Raw genomic sequence first — 17,992 nt, 5'->3', positions numbered from 1 at the left:
GCACAGGCAGCTGATCAGATTGTTTCAATCTTAATTAGAGAGAAACTCGATGTGCTCCTCATTCTTGTTATAGGGGAAGCTGGAGGAGACAGGATGATGGACAATGTTTTACAAAACAAAATCTGTGTTAGTGTTATTTAAAAATAGTGAAAAACGCTGATATATTTAACTTTTATCCAGAACGTTAAACCGTACAACTGAAAACTAGATTTGAATCCCACCTCGGTGGGATGGTGGAACCTGATTTTTTTAAAATAAAGAAACAGGAATTAAGAATCTAAGGATTGCCTTGGAACAATTGGCAATGGCAGTAGAAATACCTAATGCCATTCAAGAAAAGAAAATCGGCAACCTGACAGTGGCCCAGCAAGCCATTCATTGTATTCATCACTGCAAAGTCTCGACCAAGGAATGAAACTGGATGGACCACATGACATCTATCAAGCCACCAGAAAATAAAACCACTTAATCAATCACCTCCACCTGGTCCGTCACCCTGACTAACATCTGGGATTTCGTGCCAAAATGTGGAGATCTGTCTAACAGACTATTCAAGGAACAGCCTGACAAGTCATAGTCACGGGATCACATCTTACAGACAATGACCAGACACCACCATCACCATCCTTTGATATGTACTGTCCAACTAGCACGATGGACGAGGCAGAGGTGGCGGTAAACTGGTGTACAGACAGGAATGATTTGCCCTCGTAGCACTCAACATTGACTCCAGAACACAGGAAGTCTCATGACTCCTGCTGTTGTCACACAATGTCACTCCTCGGTTGATGAATCAGTACTCCTACATCTTGAAAAACCTTGGAGGAAGCACTGAGTATGTAAATGGCGTCAATCGTACCCGTGGTACAGGTACTGGGTCCACCATCAAGAGTAGCTTAGCAGCAGGATATCAGATCGACCTGGTTGGTTCACCAAGGATATAACTGCTCGACTGCGTCTGTACCAGGTGGTAAGGAACCAACAGGAGAGAAAAAAAAACATACTTCATCTCATCCTTACCAATCTACCTGCTGCAGATGCATCTACCAGTAACAGTATTGGTAAGAGCGAACATGACACATTCATTGTTGAGGCAAAGTTCCTCCTTAAAGTTGACAGTACCCTCCATTTTGTTGAGTGACACAAATCACTGTCCTAAAGGGGACAGACATTGAGCAGATGTAGGAACTGAAAACTGAGCATCAAAGAAGCCATCAGCAGCAGCAGAATTTTACTCCAGCACAATCTGAAAGCTCACGGCCCGACATGTCCCCCACTTAACCATTACCATCAAGCCAAGGGATCAACCCTGGTTCAATGGCTAGTAAAGGAAGGCATGCCGTGAGTAGCACCAGGCATAACTGAAATTGAAGTGCCGACTTGATGAAGCTACCAAAAAGGACTACCTGCATGCCAAACACCACAAGCAACGAGAAACAGAGCTACGCGATCCCACAATTAATGGATCAGCTCTATGCCCTGCAGTTCTGCCACACGCAGTTGTGAATGGAGATGGACAATTAATCAACTTGCTGGGTGATAGACCACAAAACTCCAACCCCCTTACTGATGGAGGAGCCTAGACCATCCATGCAAATGATAAGACGACATTTGCAGCAATCTTCAGCCAGAAGTGCCAAGTGGAGGATCAATCTCAACTTGTTCCAGTGGACCCAATATCATAGTTCCGAGTTTTCAAACCAATTCCATTCACGCCAAATATCACCAACAAATGGACAAACTATTGTAAAGACTATGGTCCCTGCCAACACTCTGGCAATAAAACGGATCGTTTGAGCTCAAGCACGAGCATCTATTCACAACATGGAACATTGCCCAGGAAGGTTGAACACAAAAACACAGCTTAAATACAGTATAGCCATTCTCGCTCCATCAATCCTCATTCTATCCTCAGTAAAGTGATAGAAGTGTCGCCGACAGTGCTATCAAGCAGCACCTGTACAGCAATAACTTGTGCAGCGATTCTCAGGTTTCGTTCCACCAGGGCTAGCCAGCTCCTGACCTTGCAGCAAACTTGATTCACAAAGTTACAAATAGCTGAATTCGAGAGATGAATGTGAGGGTGACAGACAAGTCCTGCACCAAGAACATCTATTTCCACTTCAGTGACATCACCCAACTTTACCCTGGTTTCAGCTCATTTACTGAAACTCTCATACATGATTGTGTTACGTCTAGATTTTATTATGAAAACACACTCCTGGCCAGCTTCTGGTATTCAGGGTCCTTGTAATCTCAAGAATATCAAAATGTGTCAACCCAAGTGTTCAATTTTACTGAAACTTGGTCACCCATTGAAAGGCTCCTATTTTTCAACAACATATTAAAATTCTCACCCTTGACTTAATTCCTGGCTATGATCATCCCTATTTCCCCGCAATAAAAACTGATATGCCAATCTGGTGAAGCTACCAAACTTTCAGATCTCGAAAATTCACATTGTTTCAGATTCCCAACAATGTGCTTGTTCATCGCTTGACCTGTATAGCTGGTTTTCAATTTGTCTCAGAAGAATGATCTGGAATTCCAATCCTAACCCTCTGAGGTTGCTTTCCTCCTTTAAGACATTCCTGAAAATGCTTATTTGGCAATGGTTTTGGTACCCTGACCGAACAACTCCATGTCAAAAAGTCACAATTATATATGTGAAATTATCAACACGACTTTAAAATACAAACAGAGTTAGTTGTGATATCTATTGTAAAATTTTCACCATCGCCAGGAGAATAATCTTTAACTTCCAACCAATCTACTTTGTATGTGCACTTTCATCATTCAATAAAGCACAAGAAAGTCAAACAGTACTTTCTCTGCAGGCAACATGCCTTTGGAATTGATCACTGGTATCTGTGGAGGGAGAAACACAGTTGATATTTCACAGACTGCAAAATGAATTACAATGAAAGAACATTTGCAGGTTTTGACAATAAAAAATGCAAGAAAAATGCATGCTTTCATTGGGTAAAATAATTCTTGACTGTCAAAGATATTGTATAATAAACTGACTCGGTAAGTGACATGGCTGGGCAGCAGTGGGAAATTCATTTACAAAGGTCTGTGAAACCAACAGTAAAATATGAAACAAAGCAAAAATATACGCATTATGAGAGACTGAGAAAGTTAGATAATGACAAAGTGGTCATGAGGGAGCCCAAAGGTTAATCAGAGCAGGGTTATCTGTCATGATGCCAGCGTCTACGAAATAAATCAAGAAAAAGCATCCACTTCTCTGGGTTTGAATGTGATCTGTGTAAATTTGATTAGTCCAGTTGGCTGGATTGTTGGTTTACAGAACAGTGGAATGCTAACTGCGTGGGATCAATTCGCAGCACTGGTTTAAGGTTACAAAAAAGACCTTTCCTTCCAAAAGTTTTCATTCGCCTGAGGACTGGTGGCCCTCAGGTTAAATCACCACCAATTGCTTCTCACTGATGAGAGAACAGCCCGATCACTCCTTGGCAGAGAAGACTGTGCATGCGTCCTGCTGCAACTTGCCCCTTCCAACATTGGCTGCCGTGCATGTGTCCCGCAGTTCATTGCCCCCAATACAAATGGTGGCCGTCACTCGAGGCTCCAGTCATCTGAAACCATTTCCAGTTTGCTTGAAAAAGAGGGATTGGAGTTTCACAGTTGTGTTTTGTGACGGGCACCAAGTGTTTGTAAATCCTCTTACATTTTCCATCCACTTCTTGTTATTTATTTCTTTATTTCCCGTGTCGGGACCTCCACACATTCTCGAGACTTGATCACAGCGATACCGCACGACCCACGAGTTGGATCACATGGTTTGGTCTATTTCCACCCATCATTTATTCCGTTCGTCTTTGGAGGACGAACCACCCCTGCCCCGTCTTCTCGTCCCATCCCCTGTCCTCTTATTGGTCCCATGCTGACATCAATTACCCCAGGCTCATTGCTTCCTGCTTTTGCTGCTGTTCATCACTTACAAGACTGAGCGTTCATTCCTGTTTCATTAATGTAAGGCAATAACAACAATTACTTGCCTTGTATGGAGCCTTTCACAATGTCAAATCTCCCAAGGTGGTTCACGGATGATTGAAATATTGATTAAATAGAACAATTTAAAATACGTCTGAAAGGAGGATGGAAAAGGTGAGGTCGGGCTTTCCAGAATATTGTGTCCTCGGCAGTCCATTCGTATAGCGATATTGACTGGGAATGCCATTCAATGAAGACAGTTAGTTGCTAACCATAGGTACTGTGGTTAGGCAGTGTGCAACAAGGCATGGTATGCAGAGGGAAGGCATCGGATATGGCCCTGAAATTATTGAACCTGATATTGAGTCCAGAAGGCTACAGAGTACCCAAGCAGAAAATTAAGTGTTGTGTTTCCAGCTTGCACTGAGCTTCACTGGAACACTACTGCAAGCTTGAGACAGAGATGTTAGTCAGGGAAACGGGTGGTGCATTAAACAGACAGGCAACTGGCAGATTGGGGTCTTTTTTAGTTTTGTAAGGGGGAGACCATATTGTTAGCAGCGAATGCTGTGAAGTCGCGTGTAAATTCTAGGTAAAATGCCACTTCACTTGGCAAGTGTGTTCGGGCCCTTTCATACTGAGAAAGAGCAAGGACAATGGGCAGGTCTTACATCTGCTGTTGCAGGGGGAGGTGATGGATGGGGGGCAATGCTGAGGTTGAAGGAACTGTGGACCACTGTGTCCAAGAGGTAACAATCCCTGAGGAAGGTAGACAAGAGTGGGTAGGGGAATATGTGTCTGATGGTGGATTCTCAGAGTTGACGGACGTAACAGCTGGTGATCTATATTCTGCCTGCAAAAAGACGCTGAGTTTCCAGTGGCCTGTCACTTGAACACACCACTCTTTTCCCTCGCCAACATCTACCTCAGCGGGCGAAGTACGAGTATCGACGGTTTGAGCATAACCCATTAATCACGAAATTACACTGGAAAAGTCAACTCTCCGGCTCCTCCGACTCTGCCTGACCTGCGGTGCTTTTCCAGCACAACACTCTCGATTCTGATTTCCAGCATCTGCAGTCCTCACTTTCTCTAACAACATCTGTCTCAAACTTGCTGCAGTCCCCCAGAAAAGATCAGGAGAAACTGAACGACTAATACCTCATTTCCCATTTAGTAACCGTGCAGTCCTTCAGATTCAATACCAACTTCAATAATTTTCGGTCCTGAACCCCTTCATGTCCCACGCCGCTACCCCACACACCCGGCCTTGCTGTCACACAGCCTGTGCTATTACACACTACCTATGCTTAGCCAGTAACAATCTCCATGAACAGCTATTCACCCTCCCAGCCAAATCTGTTCCCACTCCTTATCCAACTGCTCTTTTTGCTCTATCCCCACCTATCATTTCCTCCTTAAACCCTCCCGCCTACCTATATTCTGCACATAAACCAACATTTTCTGACTGTCAGCTCTGACGATGGTCACTGTATCCGAAACAATATCTCTGAATTCTCTTCACAGATACTGCCAGACCAGCTGAGCTTTTATAGCAACTTCTGTCTTCGTTTCAGATTTTCAGTATCTGCAGTTCTTTTGCTGTTGATTTAGCGACAATTTGTAATTCGGATATAGCAGCCCACACCACGTATTTATGAATCCTCCCAGTGCACACTCAGTCTATTTCTCTCCCAGCCTCTGCTGTCTCTCCCACTCCGTTCACACTCACTGATTCCCCCCTCACAGTTACACTTAGCCTGCACAGCTCTTGGTCAATTGTCATCTGCTGGCACGACATCTCATTCATGCCCATTAGCTGGAGGATTACATCGACTCTCGTCCTATTGTTCTGCAGCTCCCGTCAATCAACCAGGCCTCATTGTGAGCTGAGTGCTGTGATGCCTCCTTGCTCTGCCTGGGATGAGTTTCATCATCCACAGTGAATGAGGATGTATCACAGGGCACAGGGGCTGGGGACTATTCAGCCCATTGGGGCTGCACTCTCTCCCTCTGGATACGCTGCGAATCTGTCCCTACAATTTGGCCATACTCCCGCAAATCTGCCCTCTAAAAGTTAAATTCCACATCTGTTTGAGAAAACTGTTCAATCTGTATCCACCTGCCGTTCAGACAGTTCTAGGTGCTCAGAACTAATTGAGTAAAATAATCCTTACATGTTCACTCTGCATTGTTTGCCAATTACTTGAAAGTAGTTACTAAAAGTTGTGACAATATGAATATGTTCTCCCTCTGCCTCTCTCCAAATCAAATGTCCTGGAAACAAATCTTTACCTGATCGAAATCACTACTCAACCTCCTCAGCTCCAAAGGCAATAATATGACCTTCTGCTCCCGCTCAGTGAAAAGACCCACTGGCCCAATTGATCACGATATGTGTACCATTAATTTTGATATCCACAAATCTACAAACAGTGACTCCTATATTCTCACCAAAAGCATTTATGAAATCGATGCAAATCAGTGGAACCAGCACCGATCCCTCTGGTACACCGCTGGTCACAAACCTCCAGTCTGAAAATCAACACCCAAATCCAACCCTCTGTCTCCTACTGTCAATCCAATTTTATATCCAGTTGGATAGCTCTCCCTGATCCCATGGTTTCTAACCTTACTAACCAGTTTACGATGCTAAATCCTGTGAAAGGCTGCGCTGAAGGCAGAAAATATGACTATTGCTCTGCCTTTCTCCATGTTGTTGGCACCTCTTCAAAAAATGGAAATAAATTTGTGAGACCTGATTTCCCATGCCATGCTTACTATTTGCAATCAGTCGTCGTCTTTCTGAAGGCATGTATTTCCTTTCTGTAAGAATGACCTCCAACAACTGACATCTGGTTCATTGGCCTGTTATTCCCCGGCTTTACCTTGCAGCCTTTGTTAAATAATGATGCAAGATTATATTCATTGTCATGGAGTCAAACAGCGCAGAAACTGACCCTTTGTCTGATGCCGACCATAATCTAAAACTAAACTCTTCCGACCTGCCTGTTCATGGCTCGTATCCCGCCAAACCTTTCCTATTCATTGAGTTATCCAAATGTCTTTTAAATGTTGTGACTGTGCTGGCGTCCACTCCTTCCTTGGGGAGTGCATTGCGCACACAAACCGTCCTCTGTATAACAATTTGACACTCGTCTTTTGTTTTACATCTCTCTCCTCTAACCTTAAAAATATGGCCCAAATCTTGAAACATACCCATCTTTGGTGAAAGACTATATCTGTACCCTTCAGCATTTCTATTGGCCTGGAACACACAGGGATGTGGTTAGCGTTTTTGGATTGTCATACATACTAAATGGTAGGAAGAATTTGGGCGCTAATAAAACCAGCACATTTGTTGTCCAGACCTGTTTTCAAAGAAACTTTCATGCGAGTTATAATTGATTGTATAGGTCCACTCCCTTAAACTAAAATTGGGAACCAGTAATATGTCTCATGGATTTTCGGAGACAATTCCACCATGCAATCTTAAGGCAAAAAGCGTGGGAGAGGAGTTAATCGGTATCTTCACGCCGTTTGTTCTGCCCAGAGAAATTCAGTCAGATTCAGTCTAATTTTATTGCTATGTTGTTTAAGGAAGTCATTGAGAGCTTAGGTATACAGCACTTTAAATCAAATGCCTGTCATCCTGAATCCCAGAGTGCTTTGGAAACGTGGCATCAGACCTTGAAGACCATTTTGAGAAAATACTTTCAGGATTACCCGAATGATTGGGATGACGGTATCCCATTCGTATGGCGTTTTTTATTTAAAGTGATGCCCCAAATGTATCGAATCAGTTTGCACCATTCGAGTTAATATTTGGCCATGAAGTGTGCAGCCCCTTGAATTTAATTCAGGAAAAATTGACAATACCAAAATCAGAGAGCTTGCAGTTAAATTATGTATCGGTGTTGAGGGAGACATTTACCAGAGTAGCTAAATAGGACCGAAGGAGGACACAGCATATAATGAAGCAGGTGGGAGATGAAAAAAAAACTGTGTCTCGGATGTTTTTCCTTGGGGGTGACGTATTAGTGTCGGTACCAGTGATAGGATATCCCTCCAAAGCCAGGTTTAGTGGACCCGATCAAATTGACAAAACATTGATTAAGGTGATCTACATCGTAAGATGCCAGATAGGTTAAGAAAAAACGATCGGGCTTATCAAATGAAACCTCGTTATAATAGAGAGAAAGAGCTGGAGAAACACGTGTTTCATGCTGCCGAACAGAGTGCGGATTCAAATCCAGTTGTTGTGGAATTTGATGTGCCTTAAAATATGTTAAACAATAAGGATATCCTTGAGGAGTGTGATAGTTTAGTAAACGACCTGTCTCAGGAGAAAAGAACACACTTGAAATGTTTGTTACTGCAGTTTGAGGTTATATGCAAGAATAAGTTGGGGAGGACTAATAAGGACGAATGTTATTGTGCATAAGGTAGATATAGTAAATGCTGTTCCAATAAAACAACACCCCTATCAACTTAATCCATTCAAAACCAGTCAGGTCACAAGACGATAAGACCACAAATCATCGGGGTGAAAGTAAGGTAATTCGGCCCATTGAGTCCACTCCACCATTTTAACATGGCTATTGGCATTTCAACTTCACTTACGCGCATTTTCCCCGTAGCCCGTAATTTCTTGCGAGATCAAGAATTTACCAATCTCTGCCTTGAAGACGTTTAATGCCCTGGCATCCGCTGCACTCTGTGGCAATGAATTCCACAGGCCTACCACTTTCTGCCTGATGAAATGTTTCCTCATTTCCGTTCTATATTGACTACATTTAATTCTAAGAATGTACCCACGGGTCCTCGTCTGCCCAGCCAACGGAATCAACTTCCTCGCGCCCACCCTTTCTAAACCATGCATTATCATGTAAGTTTCTATGACATCTCCCCTCAACCATCTAAACTCGACTGAATTAAATCCCAACATCGTCAGGCGTTCATTGGATGCATGGCCTACCCTTCCAGGAATCATCCGCGTGAATCTCTCCTGGGCACATTCCAGTGCCAGTATGCCCTTCCTGAGTTGTGGGCCCAAAACTCGTCACAGTATTCTAAGTGAGGCGGAACTTAAGCTTTATAAACTCTCGTTAGAGCATCACTACTTTTATATTCGCACCCCCTTGAGAAAAATGACATTAGTACATTTGCTTTCTTAATCACAGACTCAAACTGCAACTTAACCATTCGAGAACCCTGAACTTGCTTTCCCAGATCCCTTTGCACTTTGGCTTTATGAATTTTCCAACTGTTTAGAAAGCAGTCCATGCCTGTATTCTTCTTTTTTCCTCTCATTTGGTCTCGTTGAATTTCATCAGCCATTTCCTGGACCACTCTCCAAAAATGTCTCAATCTTTCTCCAGCCTCCTCACCTCCTCAATACTAGCTGCCTGTCCACCTAACTTCGTGTCATCGGCAAGCTTCACCAGAATGTCACCAGTCCCTTCATCCAGATCTATAACTTGAACTGATGCTTCCCCAAAACTGAAACCTGCGGGAAAGCACTTGTCACCAGCTATCACTTCGAAAAATCACCTTTTATCCCAATTCTCTGCCATCTGTCAGACAGCCAATCCTCAATTCAAGCCAGTAGCTCACCTCGAACACCATCGAAACTCTTACTGGTCCAGAACAAAGTGGTGCCGATGCTCAATGAAGACATCATTGAACCGAGTCACAGCGAGTTTGCCAATCATGTTTATTCGCAAACCTCATGGGGCTCACTGATTTTGCGTGGATTATCAGAAGATCAACGCTGTCACAAAATCTGACTCATACCGAATCCTGAAATGGGAGGACTTTATTGAGAAACTTGGACAAACCAGTTCCTTGACAAAGTGGACTTACTGCTTGGTTATTGGCAAGTTCCTTCATCAGAGAAGAGGAAATAAACCTCTGCGTTTGTAACCCCAAATGTTCTATGTTAATTCAAAGTAATGTCTTTTAGAATGAAGAAAGCACCTGCCACGTTCCAAAGACTCGTGAACAGAGTTATGGCTAGGTTAACAAACTGTGCAGTCGATTTGGATGCTGTAGTGATCTTTAGTGACCCCTGGAAATATCACATGGGGCAGTTGCAAATCTCTTTGAATGACTACGGAAAGAAAACCTGGTAACAAACTTAAACAAAACTGGATTAGCCAAAGCAGCGTTGACATTCTTGGAACATAAACTCGGTCATGGAAGTTTGACCCAAAGGGACGCAAAAGTGAAGGCCATCGATGAATTTTCATGATCAAACTCGAAGGAAGAGGTACATCGATTTTTTGGAATTAAGTGGATTCTATCAGAAGTTTGTTCCAAACTTCAACAGCATACTGGCACTGTTAACACATTTGCCGAAAAAGAACACAAAATTTTCGTGGACAGAACAATGCCAGGAGGCATTCAACAATTTAAAAGCAAAATCAACCACCGCACCAGTTTTAGCTACCGCAAACTCTCTGAAATCTTTCAAAGATGCAATGAATGCGCATGACTTAGGCGTTGGAGCTGTACTGCTACAGGCAGTTGATAATAGAATTCAGCTACCAATTGGTTGCTTTTCAAAATAAAATTACTCAACATACACCAGAGAAAATAGTATTCGCTCAAAAAAGAATTATTGAGTTTGGAACTCGCCTTGCAACATTTTCAGGTTTATGTCTTAAATAATGTGTCGGAGACGGTTGTGAACAAGAATCACAATCCTCTTAAATTATTGGAATGCTTTAATTACAAGAATATGAGATTATTTCATGGATTCCTTTTGTTACAGACTTTTAATTTACAAATCACGCAAGTTGCAGATCGTAAGGATGTGATAGTAGGTGGGTTATCACGGATTAAACTGAGAAAGCATTGATGAGGTTTAATAGAGGTTTAATGTTTTATATGTAATTACACACACGCACACACACGTATATATATCAGGAGAAGTTAATATGAACTTAGAATAAAGTTTTATGCATGTCCTGGTAATGTGGTTAAGAAACAGAAAAAAAACACTTCTCATTATAATGCATCACTTTTTTCTTAGGTGGGGAGGTGTTTGGAAGGAGCAGTGTGTAACGTTCCTTTAAGAGAGAGGGAACGGTCACAAACCTGTCATGTAACTGTCTGTTAGCATAGAGTGTGTTGAATGTTTTATGAATGTAACATTTGGCTGTGAAACAAACAATTGAGCTCAGTTGTTACGTGCCACAACATGCAAACTGAGCTAATTAGTTTACATTATCCCCCAACATGCTGAAACTCAATCGAATTCAAAATTTGCTGCTTGGACGACAGCAAATCAATGAGACGATCCGATGTGTTGTGGTTAAAAAGCAGATATTTTGAATGGTAGCCCGAGTGCCAAAGAGCAGCAAATATGTAACGCTCACAGATCCATTTTCTGAAAGATATGAAATTCATGCAGCAGAAGACTGAAGAAAAGACCCAGGAAAATCTACAGAGGAAGGTACAAAGGAAATATTTACAGCTGACTGATTTTCGAAATTGAATTTTGTTAACATAAACTTTTTTATCGCATCAGTATAGTGTTGTTTCGTGAGAGGTAGATAAATAGTGAAGACGGAGGAGGTATACAGAGTGGATAGTTATTAATAAATGTTCTGATTTCTGAGAGTTAAAGATTTGTTTTTCTTTAAATAGTGGGATTTGGCTAGCCTTTTTTTATAATTTAAGTAGTGGAATTTGGGTTGTTGTTTGTCACTCATACTTCTACAAATTATGATGCGAGGTGAGCGTTTCTTTGTGTCCGGTTCAAATTAGCAGATGGGTTTACCCCGTGTTGCAATGCTATAACTGGGCAACCAGAACTGGACACAGTATTCTAGAAAAAGCCTCAACAAATAGAACATAGAACATAGAACATAGAACAATACAGCACAGAACAGGCCCTTCGGCCCACGATGTTGTGCCGAACTTCTATCCTAGATTAAGCACCCATCCATGTACCTATCCAAATGCCACTTAAAGGTCGCCAATGAATCTGACTCTACCACTCCCACGGGCAGCGCATTCCATGCCCCCACCACTCTCTGGGTGAAGAACCCACCCCTGACATCTCCCCTATACCTTCCACCCTTCACCTTAAATTTATGTCCCCTTGTAACACTCTGTTGTACCCGGGGAAAAAGTTTCTGACTGTCTACTCTATCTATTCCTCTGATCATCTTATAAACCTCTATCAAGTCACCCCTCATCCTTCGCCGTTCCAACGAGAAAAGGCCGAGAACTCTCAACCTATCCTCATACGACCTACTCTCCATTCCAGGCAACATCCTGGTAAATCTTCTCTGCACCCTCTCCAAAGCTTCCACATCTTTCCTAAAGTGAGGCGACCAGAACTGCACACAGTACTCCAACTGTGGCCTAACCAAAGTCCTGTACAGCTGCAACATCACCTCACGACTCTTGAATTCAATCCCTCTGCTAATGAACGATAATACTCCATAGGCCTTCTTACAAACTCTATCCACCTGAGTGGCAACCTTCAAAGATCTATGTACATAGACCCCAAGATCCCTCTGTTCCTCCACCTGACCAAGAACCCTACCATTAACCCTGTATTCCGCATTCTTATTTGTTCTTCCAAAATGGACAACTTCACACTTGGCAGGGTTGAACTCCATCTGCCACTCCTCAGCCCAGCTCTGCATCATATCTAAGTCCCTCTGCAGCCGACAACAGCCCTCCTCACTGTCCACAACTCCACCTATCTTTGTATCATCTGCAAATTTACTGACCCACCCTTCGACTCCCTCATCTAAGTCATTAATAAAAATGACTTGTATTCTTGTATTCAAGGTTCTGAGAATGTCGACAAGCATGCCAAACGCCTTTTGTTCCACATGTGATGCAAACTTCAACGAATTATATTCCTTTACCCCGCTATCCCTCTGTTCCGTAACACTACCGAAGAGCACACCATTAACGGTATAAGTTTGTTGAACAAAAATGCATTAACTTACATTTATCCAGACTGAACTCCAAATGCCATTTTTTCAGCCATTTCACCCATTCATCAAGATCGCGTTGTAATATTGGAAAATCTCTTTCACTGTTAATTATGCCACCTGCCTGTCATCTAACACATCACTCATGGCTTTCAGCATTAGAAATATCTCTGCTACAGCACGGCAATTTCTTCCAAAGCTTCTCACTCTGTCCTGAGACAGTTGATCAGGTCTGGCGGATTTATCGACCCTTTGTGTTTTGTAATATCCAGCTCATCGTGTTTTGAAACGTCAACATTTTTCAATATTCAGACTAATAGAGTCATGAAGATGTACAGCAAGGAAACAGAGTCTCCTATTTCTTGACCAGCGCCTCAGTTGTTAGCCAGTGTTTCCTAATTCTGTCAGGATTGACCGGCACACTAACAAGTACATGTTGGCCCAGGAATGCTGTTAGGTTAGAATCCCTACACTATGGAAACAGGCCCTTCGGCTCAAAAAGTCCACACCAACCATCCGAAGAGTAACCCACCCAGATAGGTACTATATAACCCCTGACAAATGCACTTGAAACTCTGGGCAATTTAGACCTGCACATCTTTGGACTGTGGGAGGAAACAGGAGCAGCCAGAGGAAATCCAAGCAAACATGGGGAGAATTTGCAAACTCCACACCGACAGTCGCCAGAGACCAGAACTGAACCCAGGTCACCAGTAATGTTACGCAGCAGTGCTAACCACTGGGCCAACGTGACACCCCTTGTTTTACCTCAGTTTTTAAATAGCCCTCCATGCCATACTTCCTTTTATCTACTAATAGTCTCCTTAATCAACTTGTTAAACTTCCTGTGTAAAACCGTCATAATTGATCTTGCCCCAATTTATCGCTTTAACTTGTGGACGAAACCCTGGGTTCTTCTGTAATGATTTGCAAGCTAATAGAATTGTAGTCACTCTGCCAACCTGCTCCTCCACTAAAGCTCAGTCACTTGCCTTGCCTTATTAAGAAGTGGAGGTCAGGTTTTGTCCCTTTCTCCAGTCGGTCCCTCTAAATATTGATTGAGAAAGTTTTCTTCGACACATTAACAAATTACTACCATTCAAGGATGAATAAAAGAACACCAGGGCAGTCCCATTCTAGATTGTAAAGTTGAAATCTCTTATCATTATAATCCCAGACTAGGCTGTAAGGTTAAAATTCCTTATCATTACAACCCTAATATTCTTACAGATATCTGAAAGTACCGACACATTCGGGTTTAAACTACCCGCTGACTATTTGTCATCAGTAGTCCAATCGTATCAAAGTGAATATTCGTTCTTATTTGTCAGTTTCACTGACATGGCTTCACTGGCCGATCCACAGAAATATCCACGCCAAGTATTTTCATAATGTTCTCGCGAATCAAGAAAGCCAGGCTACCTTTTCTATTACATCCCGTTCTATTCTTCTTACAAAATCTACGCTGGAGCATTGAGCTGTCAGTCCCGTCCCTCTCTCGGCTGTGTTTCTGTAATACCTGTGATATCCCATGCCATATTACAATCAATGAACTGAGTTTAACTGCCTTACCTGTCAAGGTCCCTTGCAATGAAATAAATGCAGCTTAAGTCATCAGGTTTCCCTCATTGCCTGACATGTGCGTGCCTGTTTTATCAATTGAAGTTGCTCTTTTGGATGTCTGTACCAGCCTCAATCGACTTTCTAGCCTCCTGCACCCCTTACAAAACTAGTTTAAACAGCTCAAGTAGCTCTATCAATTCTCCCCACCAGGATATGAGTTCCAGCGCCCCCACTTCTGATGTCTAACCCACCTTGTCTACATGTTCAGGTATCTGTGGACTTGTTCACCAATGTCCCTATATTCCTTATTACTCTACAAGAATCTGTAGTTCATTATGTCTATCCTTAACTGATTAGAGTCCCACTGGGTTTAACCTCACATTGGTCAGAAGGAAACTCCATCTGTCATTACTCTGCATGGTTTATCATCTGATCGGGAACAGACTGTGGTCTGAGACCATCCATTTCACTGTGGACAACACCTTCACCTTTCATGTCATTTGCAAACCTAGTAATGATACCTTCTGCTTTCACATCCAAGTATTAATGCACATAATAAACAGCAATGGTTGCTGCACAGTACCTGTCATATACCTTATGGTCAAATCTTCCAATAACAAAAAACACCCTGCACCAATGTTGTATCCAGTTTGCATACTTGCCTTGGATCCCACGGGCTCTTACCTTTTAGAACAGCATCATCTGCACTGCCCTCATCTGTACTTTTAGACATAGTTTTCGAGAAACTCAACTGAATTTATCAGACTGAATATTCCTCTACCAAATCAGTGTTGAGTTTGCATTATTGACCCCTGCCTTTCCATATGATGATTCGTCCTGTTCCCCCCTACGTTTTTCAATAATTTCCCTCTCACTGCTGTTAGACTATCTGTTCTGTAATTGCCTGCCTAACCCTGCTACCCATCTTGAACAAACAAACCACATTAGATATCCTCCAGTCATTCAGCACTTCACCTGTGGCCAGCAAAGAATCAAGCATTTCAAATCACTGTAACCTCCTGCAACGCCCAAATTCATTCATATCTCTGTCAACCCTTCTAGATTAGACAAACTTCACGTTGACTTTAAACTTCACTCTTCCACTCTACAATCTTAAAGTAATATCATCTTGACACACCTCACAATGCACATGCCCTTTTTACATCTCTGCACCACTGACTGTCTCGGTAAACTCTTGCCAAGTCTACAGCCCTCGTTATTTCCTTAATTTCTTCCATCCCCGATAATAATCTCTTTACCTGTAACCCCCTCTATAATTCATTAAACTCTCCATAACATTCTGTATCAGCATAACCTTCTCCAAAATAATAGCCTTCCCTGTCTTTGTAAACCCCGACAGCAGCCCTGTCCCTGCAATTTCTGACTACCAATACCACTCACCATACCTGCTTATTCACCATCAGTTCCTTAGTCCCTCACTATCTGTGTAGCCTTCTCCGTGTAAAATGCTTTAGCATCTTGGGCATTGTGTAATGGCTTTCAGACATGAATACTCTCCCTATTTTTAACTTCCTCAGGCAACACAACTCTCACTATCTGTAACCTGCTCCTGTCTGGGAAACCTCCCTCTCTCTGAGGAATGCTCCAAACCATCTACTCTCCATAAACTGTTGCAACTCCAACAGAACTCCTGACCTTCATCATCTCTTCCAGTCCCAAAGCCACCATCAGTCTGCGGAGATCCGAAAATTTTCCTTTTCTGTGTAATCCTGTCAAGTTCCTGCTATACTCCAGATCTGTAGAATCCACTCCAAAGCTTGTGACTTTACAGATCCTGTTCCTGCAAGACTCGCTATTTATCGTGCATTTTTCCATTGCTCTCAGCCACACTGATAATGTATGTTCCTCCATTCTTTCCATTCATCTACTCATCTCCATACTCTTCTCCAGCCTTACACCTCTGTCTGTGTAAACGTCACCCTCACCTACAACCCACCCTACTGTAGGAACCTCGTTTAGTTTGTGCAATACTTCCTTAACTGTGAAAATGTTTCCAAGCAATGTTGCTCTCCCTATCAATGGGAAATTCTGCCAGTTTCCAAACACTGCATATCTAAATAGCCTCGAAAATCAAAATCTTCCTATTTCTATAAGTAGCTTCAGTTAGCACAACACTCCAATCTCACATTGTTCTTCCAGTCTACCCAACTGTTTTCACCTCTGTGATCTACCCCATTCCATGAAACACGCTCTGTCTATGTAAGCCCTTCGTGTCTTGAAATATATCCCTGTAAACTGCTCCACCCTCCCAACTTCTCCATCTCCATGAACCCCTGTAGGCACTACAGCTCTCAACATTTCTGTAACCTCTTGCTGATCTATTATCATCTAACCTTGTGAAACTACCTCCAGTCCCCACCATCTTCTCCATCTGGGTCTTCTGCAACTTCCTCCATTCCCGTTTTTGTACTCTTCCCATTTTTAAAACCTCGGTCAGACCCCATACCCTCCAGCTCCCTGAATCCTCTTCCTGCCATTGCAAACCTTCCAGGTTTATGTAAAGTCCTCCAGCGTTTAAACCATCCCAAACTCAGTAACCTCCTCCAGTCCCTACAACCTGCCCAAACTCTGAAACATCTCACCCCAACAATTCTCCCTCCGTATGCATCCCCCTTCATCACCATAAACCTTCCCAATTACTGAAGCTTTCTTTTACAGCTGCAAGACTCCTAATATCTGCAAAATCCTTCGGTCCTGAGATCCATCCCAATCTCTGTAGCCTGCACAATCGTCCAGTGCGCTTCTGGGGAACATTGCAGTGATGGAAGAGTTGTAGGGTCCGTGCCACGTTACGGAGATAGGAAGATCTGCAAAACCTGAAAGGTGATACAAAGGAAGGCAGGGACATGATCCTGCAGGAAGGTAAAGGCCTTGGGATTCATAGAACCTGCAAGATAAAACTGAAGAATGTTGCAACTTGAATCATGGATTTTTCACATTGGATCCAATGGATTGGACAACGAAATGGTTTGTTGTTATAAATGTACAAATTTATGATCCTGCTGAGCTGATTCCCGAGCTCTTTATTGTAATAGCTTTGCACAGCTTCAAATTCCCAGGCTGGGAGATGTGAGTTCAGATGTGAATGTATTTACCCATTCTGTCTGTGAACCTGACACTAATCTGGTGCTGCTCTGGTAGAAAGCACTCTTCGTGCATCTGATAACCTTCAGATCTGCATGACTGACCAGAGTTCACCTCATCAAAGCCTTCGTTTGGAATGTTCTTTTTTACTATGAATGCTTACTGGCAGCTTTGTGAGCTAGAAGAAATGGTCTTGAAGTAGAGATAATGTAAACTTTATTATTGGACCTGATAATGCAGTCATTGGGGTTTCATTGACTCTCTTGTTTAGTAAAGACTGTCTTTCACAGGGTAGTATAACCTGGTAATATGAGTGCAGATTGTCGGTGTTGGGTAGAATTAGTCGTTATGGGAATGCAACAGAGATGGTGTGTTTGTTGGAAGTCTGTAACAGTTTAAATGCC

Source organism: Chiloscyllium punctatum, chromosome 12 (genome assembly GCF_047496795.1).
Source record: "Chiloscyllium punctatum isolate Juve2018m chromosome 12, sChiPun1.3, whole genome shotgun sequence".
Classification (NCBI taxonomy): Eukaryota; Metazoa; Chordata; class Chondrichthyes; order Orectolobiformes; family Hemiscylliidae; genus Chiloscyllium; species Chiloscyllium punctatum.
This window is presented reverse-complemented; position numbering follows the sequence as displayed.